A 13,827-nucleotide genomic window follows, 5' to 3' on the forward strand; every position below is an offset into this window, starting at 1 on the left:
ACTTTTGCTTTGGTGTGTTAAATATGGGGGCAAGGCTGAAAGCTAAGAAATGAGGTAGGAGATTATAACACTAATCCAGGAAAATGATGGTAGCTGCTCAGACCAGCGTGGTAGCCGTAGAGAGTGGTTGAGAGGGGGCTGAATTCTGAATGTAGGTCGGAGGCTGAGTCGGCCCAACATGCTTGTGGATGGGAGGTGGAGTAGGAAAGAAAGGAACTATGTGTTGAGTACTGTGCTAGTAACTGGGGAAACAAACTGTCGAGTACTGTGATGGTAACTGGGAAACGATGAAAAAGATCCACCAGCATGCATTTTCAACACAGTGTGATAGGATGATGACAGAGATGTGCACAGGGAATCTTGGAATCCCTGGAGAGGGAGGCCTAAATCATCTCACTGGAAAAGCGGAAGCTTCCCAAAGGAGGTGCCATCAGGTATGGGTTTGAGGCAAAGGGTTGGTATATGCAGGATATGTGCAGGGGTGATTGAAGTCACAGGGCCAGCCTGAGCAACAGCACAGAGAGGAAAGGACAGATTGGTGTGCGTTAGGACAGTAGACAAGTCAGGGGGTTGGGGCTACCAGGAGATGCAGGGGTGATCAGCTTATGACTCTGGGACTTCAAATCCTTAGGCCTTCAAATTCCTTCTTGTGGAATGAGGGGTTAACTACCATGCAGAGAGGAAGGGTGTGAGGGGTTACTGAGTGGCTTTAATAGAGGAAGTGTGTGCAAGTTAGTAATTGGGGTCAGAGTCATTTTAAGGAAATAACCCCAAAGAGGGGGAAATCACTGTCTATGAAGGAATCTTCATGTATTACTGACAAAGCAAAATATTGCAAGGAAACCAACCTTTAGCAATATGGAGATGACCAAATGAATTATGGTGGATCTACCTAATAGTCCATTCACCCAGTGGAATATTACTCAGTCATTTAAAGTGATTGAGTGATTGAGTCATTTAAAGTGATAAAGTGTTCATAACAGTATCTAGCACCACAAAAAATGCTTATGAGTGAAACAAATAAACCAGGCTTTATATTTGTATGTATAATCTGATAACATATACAAAAAATATATAAACATATAACATATATAAAATATGTCTATGTAAAGACTCAAAGGAACACACCCAAATAATGGATCATGGGTTTTGTTTGTTTTTTCCCTAATTTCTCATCATGTAATATGTTTAGTTTTAAAGTTGAAATTAATGATAAAAAACCAAAAAGCTGCTTACAAAAGCATATTTTTGTTATTTTTATCTAATGAAAACAATATATCACATATGATAACTTTATCAGAGTTGCATGAGGAGATAAAAATCAGTATTTATATTATTTTCTTCTTATGAAGTACAGGTTTTTAGCAGTCCTGGGTAAAGAGTGTCAGGTCATAAGACTGGGGCCCACTGAGAAGGCACATTCTCTGAGAGAGTGAGCCAGCCCCACTCTTCTCCAGATTCTGGCTCACAAACGATTCCTTTCTTGGTGCTCTCACTTTAGATCTGGCCCAAATACTGTTCTCATTACAACTCAGCTAAGTTTTGACCTGATCTCGGTAATCTGCCATGTTGGAGGGAGGGGGGCAACCGTTCAGGATTATCTCCCATTTTCTAATCCATAGGGATTAAAGATACAGCTCATGCTCTGGAAGGATCCGCCTAATAACTGAGGAAGACACCAAAGAAGGTAGGGAATGAGCCTCTGGGAGGGGCCAGAAGAATAGGTAGGAATTCACCACATTAGGTAAAGGCAGGATAGGGTATTACAGGTAGAAGAAAATAAGTGTGTGTGTGCACGCGCGCACACACACTGAAAGGTGGGAATGGCAGAGAAGATTCTACAGATGAGTTTGGGAAGTTAGGACAGGGCCGGATTATAAAGACCTCTGAAGTCTCCATTAAGACACTTTGCCAATTCCACTAGGCAAAGGGGAGCCATTGACACATTTTCAGCAGAGGAGTAGCCTTTTTATATCTGTAATTAGGAGGATAAAGGACAGAGCAGTGTTTGGAAGGAGCCAGACTAAAGGTTGAGCACTTACGAGGCTCAGAGGACAATGTGACCTTGGACAAAGGTAATGGCAGCTGGGATTCACTCTTTCATTGAACGAATACCTTTTGAGCATCTGCTATGAGCCACAGATCCTGCTTTGCTAAGCACTGGGGATATACTGCAAAAGGGGAGACAGACAAGGTCCCTGCCCTCAGGGAGCTTATAGTATAATGCGCTGGAGAGGGAAGGAAATGTTTTAGTATATTTCAGAGGCAGAATCAACAGGTCCTTTTAACACACTCTTCAGTGCTTAAAGGACAAACTCTACGAAGTCCAGCAGAAGTCACAATAGATAGGCTATCATTCCAAAGCTTACAACATTCATTCTCTTAATTGTAGCTAAAAGAAAGGTCCCACAAATACACTGGAAAAGACAGGCATTATGGGTATGGGCTTTCTCCCCGGCATGTGAAGTCTGAAGCTCGGGGTTTGAATAGTTCCATCAAGGGCCACAGTGGATAGAGTCCACAGAAGCATGACAAGGGACAGCGCAGAGGCTCATGGGCAGAAGGACAAGAATGGAGAAGCAAATCACATGAGTTGCAGGCTCAGCTCTGCGTAGCATTTGTTATGGGATTGAGCAGAAGTTACTACCTGGCTTGCAGACTCTAGTTCCTTGTCTGTCAGCAAGGAAACTAAAGCAGATAATCTCTGAGATCCCTTCTACTCCTAGAATGTCCTGATCCCATTTTTGCTTCCTAAAGTTTCTGAATGAACGAGTGTATCCCCAGGGATATAATACACTCTTATTCACAATTGGTATTTAAATTTATTACACCAACTTACAGTTCTATAACCATGTGTACTTTACCGAGTACTTTCACATGCACAGTACCACTTTCTCTTCCCAGTCACCTCCAACTCCCATTTTTATAGGTGAGGGGATTTGCAGCTACATGAGCAAGAGAGGGAGGAGATACAAGACACTGAGTCCACACAGACAAATGGCGAAGTGAACGTTAAGTCAGCCTTTTAGTTCCAAAGTGGTTCTTTTATCCACTTCAAAAGCTCAACGCATTAACCCGACAGCTTATTCTCCTGTTCTAATCAATCTATGTTTAGGATTTAACAACTCAAACAGGATATTAGGTAAGTCAAATAGGTTCAGCACCGAGAACTCACTAAAAGGAAGAATGACTACATTTTATTGAACCTAATTTGTAAGCCATCTGGAAGCATTACCTTCAATGGGACATCCAGAACTCGTGTCCCTAGTGAAGAGACGCTGATAAATAAAGACACCAGCATTTCAGTAACATTAAATCCACGTGTTAAACACAGAAAGGTGAAGAATCTAGGGGCACGCAAGCTCTAGATGGTCTTTTTATTTCCCCTGGTAATGTTCCCAGGAAGATACATGCTTGGCCTCAAGAAAATTACCTGTCAAATAAAATTCCTACAGAAATTTCCTTTGAAAGAATCATCGTGCAGCAAATGGAGACACTCTCACAATATTTGGTGCCTAGGTAGGTTAATGCTGGTGGTTTGCATTCAAACTTACTTCTGGCATTAGTGAGTTCCACAAAACTCTTAATTTGAGTCTTAATTTTCTCATGAAAATTTTCTAGACATGAAAATAATTTCCTCTTAAGGCTGCTACAGGAGCAAAACTAGCAAAATGAGACAGGAGAGTAGAGGTGGGGTAGGTGGGTGGGGTTAGTTCACAGCAGAAAAGCCAGTCAGCAGAGTTTTCTGCTTTATCCAAGACTTGGTCTCATTCCCTTTCCCAACATTCTGACATTCTTACACTTGATTTTGGCTACGTTCTAGCTTCTCCATGGGTGTATCCCAGAGTTTAGTGGTTTAACTCTCTCCCAGTTTCCTCTCTGTGAGGTTCAGTCCATTCTGGATGATCTCTGAATAATACATGTGTCAGGCACATTTGTCTACAATCTGTTCAGAACAGATCTTCCAAAAGTCTGCTTGTACCCGAATGTTCTCCTCTACCTTATCATTATCTATCATCCCTCTTTCTCTCCTTTCTCTCTAAGAAGTCTTTAGGGAACATCTACTCAATTGTGGGATCTGAGGCTTAGGGGGATAGTGGGCAGATCACAGATTTCAGTCAGACAGGTCTAGTTTCAAGTCTTAGCGTAGCAATTTACCAGCTGCAGGACTTTGAATAAATTGTTTCACTTCTCTGATCCTCTTGACATTTACCTATAAATGGGGGTAACAATAGCTTCCTTACATGTCTGGGTTGGGGTTTATCATCATTAGCATATGGGGGTTCTCAGTGATTCTTCTTTTAATACCTAGAGTTAGATGTTAGAAATAGATTCAGAAAAAAAAAAATGCAAAAAAACTATGGACCTGGTCCCATAGGACATTAAGAGTGAGAGAAGAATGCAATAAACCAGGCTAGTTGATTTAATAAAGAATTTCACCGCTCCCCAAAGGATACAGACCTGTTCACACAGGATTGATGCTGGTCTTCCTCACCCATAGGAAACTGATTCTCTGACCCTTAAGTGTCTCCTGTCCTAAGCAGGGGGGTCTGAGTTGACCAGATGCCCTAGCGGACCTCATTATGCTTTATTGTGCCACTCTGAAATAAAAGATCCCCCCCTCCACAGGCCTCTTTTGATTCCACTTCTTTGCTTAGCCCTCTTGGTCTGGGCTTATTATACATCCACTCCCTCCCTTAAGCCCCGTTCTTCCCTTATCAACCCTCGGTGTCTTCTGGCTCAAATTCATTTTCTCCCCAACACTAAAAATAAGAATCCTCATGTTACAACTCCATCCGTTGCCTGGAGATAACATTCAGCTCCTCACATGAAGGCAGACCTCCTCCAGCTGTGCCAATTTAATCCTGTTCTGTTGCTTCATTCATTTTGAATAGGATACCTTTGGCAGGTGAGGTGTTATGAACATCAACGTGTTAAATCTTCAGTAAAGTAATTCTCCTGGGCATTTTTTCCCCATTTCATTTTGTCCAGGATGCTGTCATAATGTCTACTGATATTTCTAGACTTTCCCCTTGAGTTCCTAGGCAATTCATTAATACACACATCCATCCAACAAACACCTTCTTGAGAACCCACCAACATGCCATTGTGCTATAGTACTCATTTGATCCTTGTAAGAAGGCAGGGTGTGTGTGTGTGTGTGCGCGCGCGCACACACACACACACATGCAGTGAGAGGGAAGGTAAGCCAGCTAGTTTTTCAACTTTGGCTGTTGTTCAATGATAAATGCGTGCAGGGGAACAGGGTGAGGCTTGGCCACAAATGTGGCTTGCAGCTGTCAAACACATCCTCCACATCTTTATCTGGAAGTCATACACCTGCCAATTACTGAGATTTTTCTAACCAGGTTTGTGAGCTCATAATTGGTTGCCTATGTCACACTTAAGAATAGGATGTTCCCAGAGCCATCTGTCCTACTCACACGGAGACCCTCCTGTGCCAGAGATGACGGAGAGGCTCTTTTCTTTGAATGGACATCTACGTTATCCATTCATAACAGTTTCCTTTGTATATTCTTGATTTCATCACTTGGTTGTGTCACTTTGTAAAACTCCCTCCATTATAACTTTGAGTTCTTTTTTGCAGTCATCTCAATAATAGGCTGTTCTGTCATGTTCTATTTTTTGCATTTGATTTTTGTTAGTTTTAACAAACATGGGAGAATTTTTAGTCATTCTTTCATATTGGAAGCCTCTTGCCCTTTTTGGTCAGCTCTGTAATATTTTTTTACGAGTGATTTTGAAATACATGCCCATCTTAACAGAAACCACTCTTCACTCAATTTCTTCAATCTGCACCTTCAAGAAACAACTTAGGCAAAAAGTTACTATGGTAGACCCTGAACAGTGTAAGAAATCAGGTTACAGACATGTCAAGGTGTTTATTTTCATTAAAAAATAAGAGTGCCCTGATTTGCTAGTCTCTTGTGATTTCTAAGGTTTAACATCTCATCGTAACTGGCATTTCCCTAACCGAGGTGTGAGCTAATCTGAGACTGGGACACAGATGTCAAGAACAGAGGGCTTCACATATCCAGAACTGCTCAGGGATCACTGGAGTCACAGAGGGCCTGAGAATAGCAGGTCGGCTATTAGTATACCTATTTCACATCTGAGGAAACTGAGGCCATTAGAAACTACATAACAAGCAGATGCAGTCAGCCCTCTGTGGTGGCAGAAGACAAGCACAGGTATTCATATTCTAGGTTCCATGCTTCCGTCCCCTCCCACCGTATCACACGATACTTTGTAAACATTCAGAATCAAGGTATTGTCTTTACAAGGCATGGGGAGGATGAAGAGGAGACAGGTCTGGGGAAACTGAACGACTAGAAGTACTTCTCTAGTATATTCACATTTATTGGGTTAACTTCATGAAGAGTCTGATTCTTAAGCTTCAAAAGATGAGAAGCGAGAGAGAAAAAAATTCCGTGGATGAGGTCACAGCAGTGAGTTTATGCAACTATTTCAGGTTGGGAGGGGCAGAAGTCCTGAGGAAAAAGTGGGATATATCCTGGGCTGAAAAACAACATTTTTGGATTATGAGTTTAATTTCTCTTTTGTTACATGACAGACAGAAAGAGGAATGGTGGATGGGAGGTAGAACAGGAATGGGCTTCCTTGTGAGTGGAGAATTCTGCATTATAGAAAGCTATGAGCAGCTGTATCAGATGGGGATCAATCATGGAAACAGAAACAAGCAGTGTTAGATGTACACACACACACACACACACACACACACACACACACACAATTTCCTACTGCTTGGTTCTGTTCCTCTGATAATAAATGCCATATATACCTATACACACACACACACACACACACACACACACACACACACACACACTATATGTACTATATATATGAAAAATAAATATATATTATTTATTTAATAGAGAAATTTGGCAAGCGATTGTGGGAACTGGTTAAGCAGTTTTAAGTCTGTTCAATTATGTCTGATGATGGAGCTTGAAGTCCACTGGGCAGGTGGTTAGGAGGGAAAGATGGTTATAAATGGGGAGAATCAGGAGCAGCCTGGAATCCATAAGCAGGCACTGAAACTCCATGAAAACTTACTGGAACCTTGGCTTTCACTGCTTCCCAGATTGCTGATGTGGATGGCCTGCTGTAACCGGGGCCTTTTCTTAAGTGGCTAAACACACACATCTGGATGAGGCCTTGGGAAGCGGGAGGAGGATATGGGGAAAGGAAGAGCAGTTGTGGGCCCAGACGCCGCTTTGTGCCGACAGGGTGAGTCAACAGATCACCAACAACAGGTGAGCTGCAGAGTGGCTGCTGCTTCCCTCCATCCTCCGATCTCCCAAGAAACTCTTCCATGGCCCACCTAACTAGAAACATATAGGAAACTGAATTCTGAGTAAGGTAATCCCATTTGCCACATTGGCATATTACAAAACCACCATACTATCTGCAGTGAACACTGTACATAGGGCAGGGTTGACTTAGATACTCTTCAGATGCCCAGAAGCAGCTCAGGGAGCCCAGCAGACCTTCTGACTGTTCAGCAGCCAGGCCACTGTCTGGACAGGGAGGGCTCCCTGTGCATCCACAGACTTAGCTGCTTTCAGTGTCTTCATCACTAGGGACTTCCCTTTTCTAAGCCCAGCCAAAGAGTGGGAGAGTGTCTTTCTAGCTTCCCTCTTCCTCGTTGCCAAAGATCAACACATCTGCCTTTTCATTTCAAAAATTTATAATGGCATGTATTATTATAAGCAACAGTGGCTAACATTCATTGACAATAGATAACAGGCCAGACTCTTTCACATGAACTCTCTCATTAAATTCTTACAACAATCCTATATGAAAAGTATTGCTGTTACCTTAAGTTTACTGATGCGAAAATTCAAGCCTAAAGAAATTGATTTGCTCAATGTTAGACCGCTGTTACATGTTGGAGCAGGGATTGCAATCTAAGACATTCCGCTTTGGAAAGCAACACCACAAACATCAAACATACCAGATAAAGAGAACTGCCATGTGGTTAAGAACACATTTAAGGTTTTTACGGTTGAACCCCCTGGTGTCAAGAATCTCCTACTTCCATCCAAGTTGAAGAATGTGTGGTTTTATCAGGAGAGGAAAAGTAAAAGGGTAAACAGGATCTGAGAAAATCAACAAGTCGGCAAATAGGAGACACTAGGAATTCTAAAAGGAGGAAAAAGAGGAGGAAGACTGGCGAGAAAAATTTTTCTTGTCTTATTACTATCTCACCATGATGACACCATGGCTATAAATGAATTCAAATGGACACATCTAGTTAACTCAAGAAATAAAGAGCCAACGGCTCAGTTATGTCAACAGATGGCTTTCAGGCAATTTTTAAAGGTAAGTGGCCTAAAAGCTCCAAAAGAACACCAAGGAATGGGGACAGTGGTTTTAGCAACTATTCAGAATTGGGTTCCCAGGGATGCCTTCTCTGCATGCTCAGGGTGGGTCACTATAGGGTTGGCTGATGAGAACAGGCAGACGGTCCTTCAAGTCTACTTTCAGGAGACACCAACGGCACAGAAGCCTTGGAAAATCACTGAGTGCAAGCTGGCGTACAAAACCTGGTTGCTGAGGAAATGTAACAGGTCAAGTGCACAGCTCTCAAACCAGCATCTGTAATATGTGGCTGAGCAGCTATGGTTCCGTGTGGCTGGGAGCAGCTGTTTTGTGCAATGCCCAGCCTCAAACCCCTTCTCACCCAGCAAAGTGTTGCTCATCTTTTGAGGCACCTCCCTCTCAGTGCTGTCTCCAACATTGCTCTTCTGGGCTTATTGCTGTCTGGTCTGTATGATAATTGCTTACTTCTCTGAGCAACTTGAGCAGAAGGACTGTATCCTGCATTTTCTCACATTTCTATTAATAACATTACCAGTACCTTGGGGATGCTCTGTGGCTTAGTCACTGCACTGCACCCTCCACAAAGTGCACACCACCATGACTGTGTGAAAGCCTAGAATTCCTTCCTTTCCAAGGCCTTTCAAAGTTCTCTGTCCTCTGTCCCCACTGACCCTGCCCAAGTTTATCTCATCATCATCTCTTTCTAGGAATAGGTGAATAATCTTCAAATATCTCTTCTGCCACCCTCAATGCACGATTTGTCTCTGCTTCAAAAGGACAGGATTTTCTTGAATTGAAGACAAGCTCTTAGGACTGCTCCCAGAGGTGAACCTCCAGGGCTCCAACTTCCTCCAAAGCTATGCTTCACATTTTTTTTTTTTTTTTTTTAACATCTGGGCATACTTTCTCCCAAAAGCAGTGCTTCCTTCTTTGGCTTGTTGATTCACCCTTCCTAATTGAACAAGCCAAGAGAATACTTCAGAGCCCTTTAACTTTGACCCACAGAGGAACACAGACCACTGAGCAGCCTTAATATTTAAAAATCAAGACTTTCAAGACAAAATGATTCAATAGGTGTTACACATACCTGTATATTTCTACCATTCAAAGATCTTTTGGGCACATTGTCCTTAATAATCACATAAGATAGATATTATTGTTCCCATTTTATAAATAATACAACAGAGGCTTGGAGCACTGTGATGGCTTGTGCAACATCTCAGTTGATTAATGGCAGAGTTCAAGAATAAAACCTTGCATTCCCAGTCTAGGTAAGGCACACATCTGAGAAAGCTTCTACTCCATTATTCTGGGGGTTTACTGATTTTAAACTTTTAAGTCATCACATATCTATATATTTTCAACCTCTGTCTATAGGCAGAATGCATTAGAAAGATTTATTGGACAGGCAATCTAGAAAAGATGACTGTTTTCAGAAGCTACTGCTCCCCCCGTCCTCCTTAGGTAGAAAACCTTAATTTGTCTTTCCAAATTCACTCCCCCTCAGAGAATAGCTTTGTGGATGGAAAAGCAATAATAAAAGACCAAACTCAGTCCAGCTGCAAATGATCAGTCTCTTCTCTCCATTGTGGTAAATCACAGGCTTCCCCCAGGTCTGAAGTTGCTTACATGCTTGGGGAGCTGGTCCAAATAACCTGGCCAGCTACAGGGGAGAGTGCTTCCCCCACCTCCAAATCCCCATTTCTCATTTAACTCTACTCATTAGAGGAGGCTAGGGCACAAGCCAGGTTAACATGTCAATAAGTCACCAAGGAAATGCAAAAATTGACAGCTGAGGAATCCCAGCTCCCAGCCTTCTCCACTACAGAAACCTTCACAGAACAAGTTTCTCAGCCTCCTTGCCAGGTCACTTAAATGAGGAGTGACATTTGAGTCCCTGAGAGTAATTAATTTCCTCTATCTCCAATAGTACCTCATATTTTTAATGAATTTTTACAAGTCTCAGATCCTCCAGCCTCTCAGCTCCCTCCCCAGTCCCGCTGTTGTTCCCCAAGGTCCCATAACGAATAGCTCCTACTCCTATTTGCCTTGCAAACTCACATAAACTGGAAATGATAAATACATTATCTGGGCTTTTTAACGGACCATTGTTTAATTTTCTATGCCTGTCTGGTTGGGGAAGAGATGAATATTACCTTGTGGAGAATAAGATTTCTATTTCATTTAAGGGGGGTTGGGGGTAATCTATGGCAGGAAAGCAACACTCTGTTCATCCTAATAGGCAGTGCTAATTAAAAGTGTTCAGAAGGGACATCCATCTACCAGTCTGTGATTCATTCAGCATTATCCCTGGTAAACAAGAAATAGATACTGCAATGAATGCTTCTAATTTGTCAAAAGAATAGGCATTTTCAATTGTGTCTTCTTGGCTCTCCGTATGAAGTACAGATTTCAGTGTTGCCATCATTTAAAAGTTTAGGACCTCAAAATAATAGTACTTGCTCCTTAAGCTCGTAAATCTCCGAGTCTGTTTTCAATGTAGAAACATTTATCTTACATATGGTTTGACTCTAGTTTCAACAATCGAAAATGTTTCCTTCTGTTGGTAAATATATTGAAACAGAGGGCATTTGAGGAGAGCTAACATAGTTATGTTTAAAAGCAAACCATTTGATGGGTATTGAGGAGGGTGCCTTTTGGGATGAGCACTGGGTGTTGTATGGAAACCAATTTGACAATAAACTTCATATATTGAAAAAATAAATAAATAAAAGCAAACCATTTTTGAGACCACCTACTGGGAGAGGCTAAAACCCAGGCAGGAAAACTTAAAACTCCTAATGACACTTCCTAGATAGTTAAAGAAGAGAAGAAAGGGAATCACTATTCCCTTTCTCTAAGCACAAACACAAAATAGACCAGAGAAAAGTGACCCTAAGCTCCAATTCCCAAAGGCAAAATGAACCCTCCAGGATGTTTTAAGGAGGAACACAAAGCACAAAGCCACACTTGAAGAGGACTCAGAGACACTTAGGAGCCATTTTCCCAGAGAGGAAGATTTCCCTCATACCCACGAGTCAACCAGCCTCAAATATTTACCTTTGTGTTGTGTCAAAGAGTCCCTCAATCATGAAGATTTAGAGCCAGGGTTCACCACCATGTCTTGCCGAAGGCTGAAAACAAATAAAATAAGATGTTTAAGAAAGTAAATAATTATTTAATGGCCTTATTTTTCTTTCCTCTCTTTCATTCAGGAAACATTTCCTAAATTCCTACCATATACCAGGCACTGGAAATACAGAGGTGGCTAAAACAAAAACACCACCACCACCAACAACAACAAAATCAACAAATCAGCCCATTTTAAGTACTAGGCAAGAGGTGTTACACAATGCCCCCCAGGTAGGAGGGAGTCAGGATACATGTGTATGTGTCTAAAATGTGTGTGTGGGGGCGCCTGGGTGGCGCAGTCGGTTAAGCGTCCGACTTCAGCCAGGTCACGATCTCGCGGTCCATGAGTTCAAGCCCCGTGTCGGGCTCTGGGCTGATGGCTCAGAGCCTGGAGCCTGTTTCCGATTCTGTGTCTCCCTCTCTCTCTGCCCCTCCCCCGTTCATGCTCTGTCTCTCTCTGTCCCAAAAATAAATAAAACGTTGAAAAAAAAAATAAATAAAATGTGTGTGTGCACATTCATGTGCATATCTACACATGTGTAGGAATTCTTAAAGAATTTCTCCAACTTCTAATTCATCTGACTCTCTTAAAGGCATGAGCTCTTGCCTTGAGATCAGTAAAGAAGAGGGCACTGGAGAAAATGTCAAAAGTCTTAAAAGTGATCATACACTTTAATCTGTAATTCGCCTTCAGGATTCCTTCTCAAGGAAACAATATGCACAGAGATTATCATCACAATGTTATTTGTAAGAAAGAGACAACTGTTACAGGAATGATAAAATGAGTGTTAGTGTTTCTACACAGAAGAATATTAACGCACATATAAAAAAAATTAAAAAAAATTTTCAGGATATGAGAAAATATGTAGAATATAATAAAATTACTTAAAAATTTGAGCTCATCCATGTACAAGTTGGTCTTAAAAAATATATCAGCTGCTAACAGTGGCTCATTGCAGCACGATCATAGATTATTTTTCTCTTGTCTTTATGCTTACCAAGTTTTCTACAATCGTGCATTATTTTCTAGATGGTAAATAAACATACAAATAGGAGTTTCAGGGGCAACATCACCATTTCTGTGTCACTTCTCCACACCCGCCCCCCCCCCGCCATCAAAATGGGGGACCCCATGCTCCGTAGTACCAATTCCATCCAGCAGGTAAAACTGCCCGGGGACTGTCCATTTCCACCTCTGCCTCTCTCTACAGACTTACGAACCCTTACTTCCCAGGAACCTAATCCAGAAGCAAGTTCATAGTCACCACTCAATGTGTGCTGCATGCATGCATGAATGTATGAATGAATAAAAGGCATAATAAATGGAACTGACCTGACAAAAATTACATTAAGAAACATGTTCATTCAAAATAATCAGTGACAATAAAAGTTAAGTTCCATTTGGATTCACAGAGGATGGAAGAAGACGGAAAGCAGAGAGATAACAATTTTTCTGGTAAGACAGTGAAACATAAATAAGTAAGTAAGTAAATAAATAAATAAATAAATAAATAAATAAAAGAAGAGCCCATGGTTAAAAAAAAGAGAGAAAAACTCAACATAATAGAATACCACAGCCTACTGATCTTCCAATATATTCCACGCCCAAGAATCTGCTTAAGGCAGGAATATTTATCTAGTAACAACAGCCCATTATGGCAACTCAGTTATTTTACATGTGTGAACTTATATACACATACACTAAGTAGACACTTGTTATTAGTTTTAATCAGCAATGGCTGGTTGACTTCCTACTCAAAGAAAAATATAAAGCTAAGGGATAGATTATTATAATGTTTTATTGTAAATGAATTCAATTTAGTTTACTCATAAAACTAGTGAAATATAGCCAGGACATTAAGTTACACTTACGTTTTTCTGGAGATAGATCTGGTTTGAATCTCATCTCTCTTTTTAAGAGACGGAAAATCTTGGGCAAGTTATTTGACCTTTCTCAGGCTCAGTTTTCTTACATATAAAATGGGATAATAATAACACCAACTTGGTAGGGTTAATGGAGAAAACAAATAAAATGAGAGAAAGCATGGCATTCAAAATTGACTTCAAGCTTATGCCTGTTTACATCAATACTGATCTTCGGTTTCATTATGTGCCATGACATGTGTTGAACACTGCACAAATAGGATTTCATTTCATCCTCAGAATATTTGTTATGAGGAGGCACTATTTTTCCACTTTATAATCCTTTTTATTTCTGTAATGTTGGTAGTAATGTCCCCTCTTACGTTTCTCATTTTAGTTATTTGTGTCTTCTCTTTTTTTCTTGATCATTCTAGCTAAAAGTTTGTAAGTTTTGTTGATCCT

At 41.1% G+C, this 13,827-nt stretch overlaps 1 protein-coding gene across 18 annotated transcripts in view; it reads right to left on the minus strand.

The window, feature by feature from the left end:
- Positions 1-13,827, minus strand: part of DAB1 (DAB adaptor protein 1) — a 1,138,859-nt gene that overhangs the window by 599,500 nt on the left and 525,532 nt on the right. For all 18 annotated transcript variants that reach the window (XM_045477573.1, XM_045477565.1, XM_045477561.1 and 15 more), the window contains one exon: positions 11,431-11,504. The gene's annotated coding sequence lies outside the window, so the exon portion shown is untranslated. The remainder of the gene's footprint in view (positions 1-11,430; positions 11,505-13,827) is intronic.

Source organism: Leopardus geoffroyi, chromosome C1 (assembly GCF_018350155.1).
Source record: "Leopardus geoffroyi isolate Oge1 chromosome C1, O.geoffroyi_Oge1_pat1.0, whole genome shotgun sequence".
NCBI lineage: Eukaryota > Metazoa > Chordata > Mammalia > Carnivora > Felidae > Leopardus > Leopardus geoffroyi.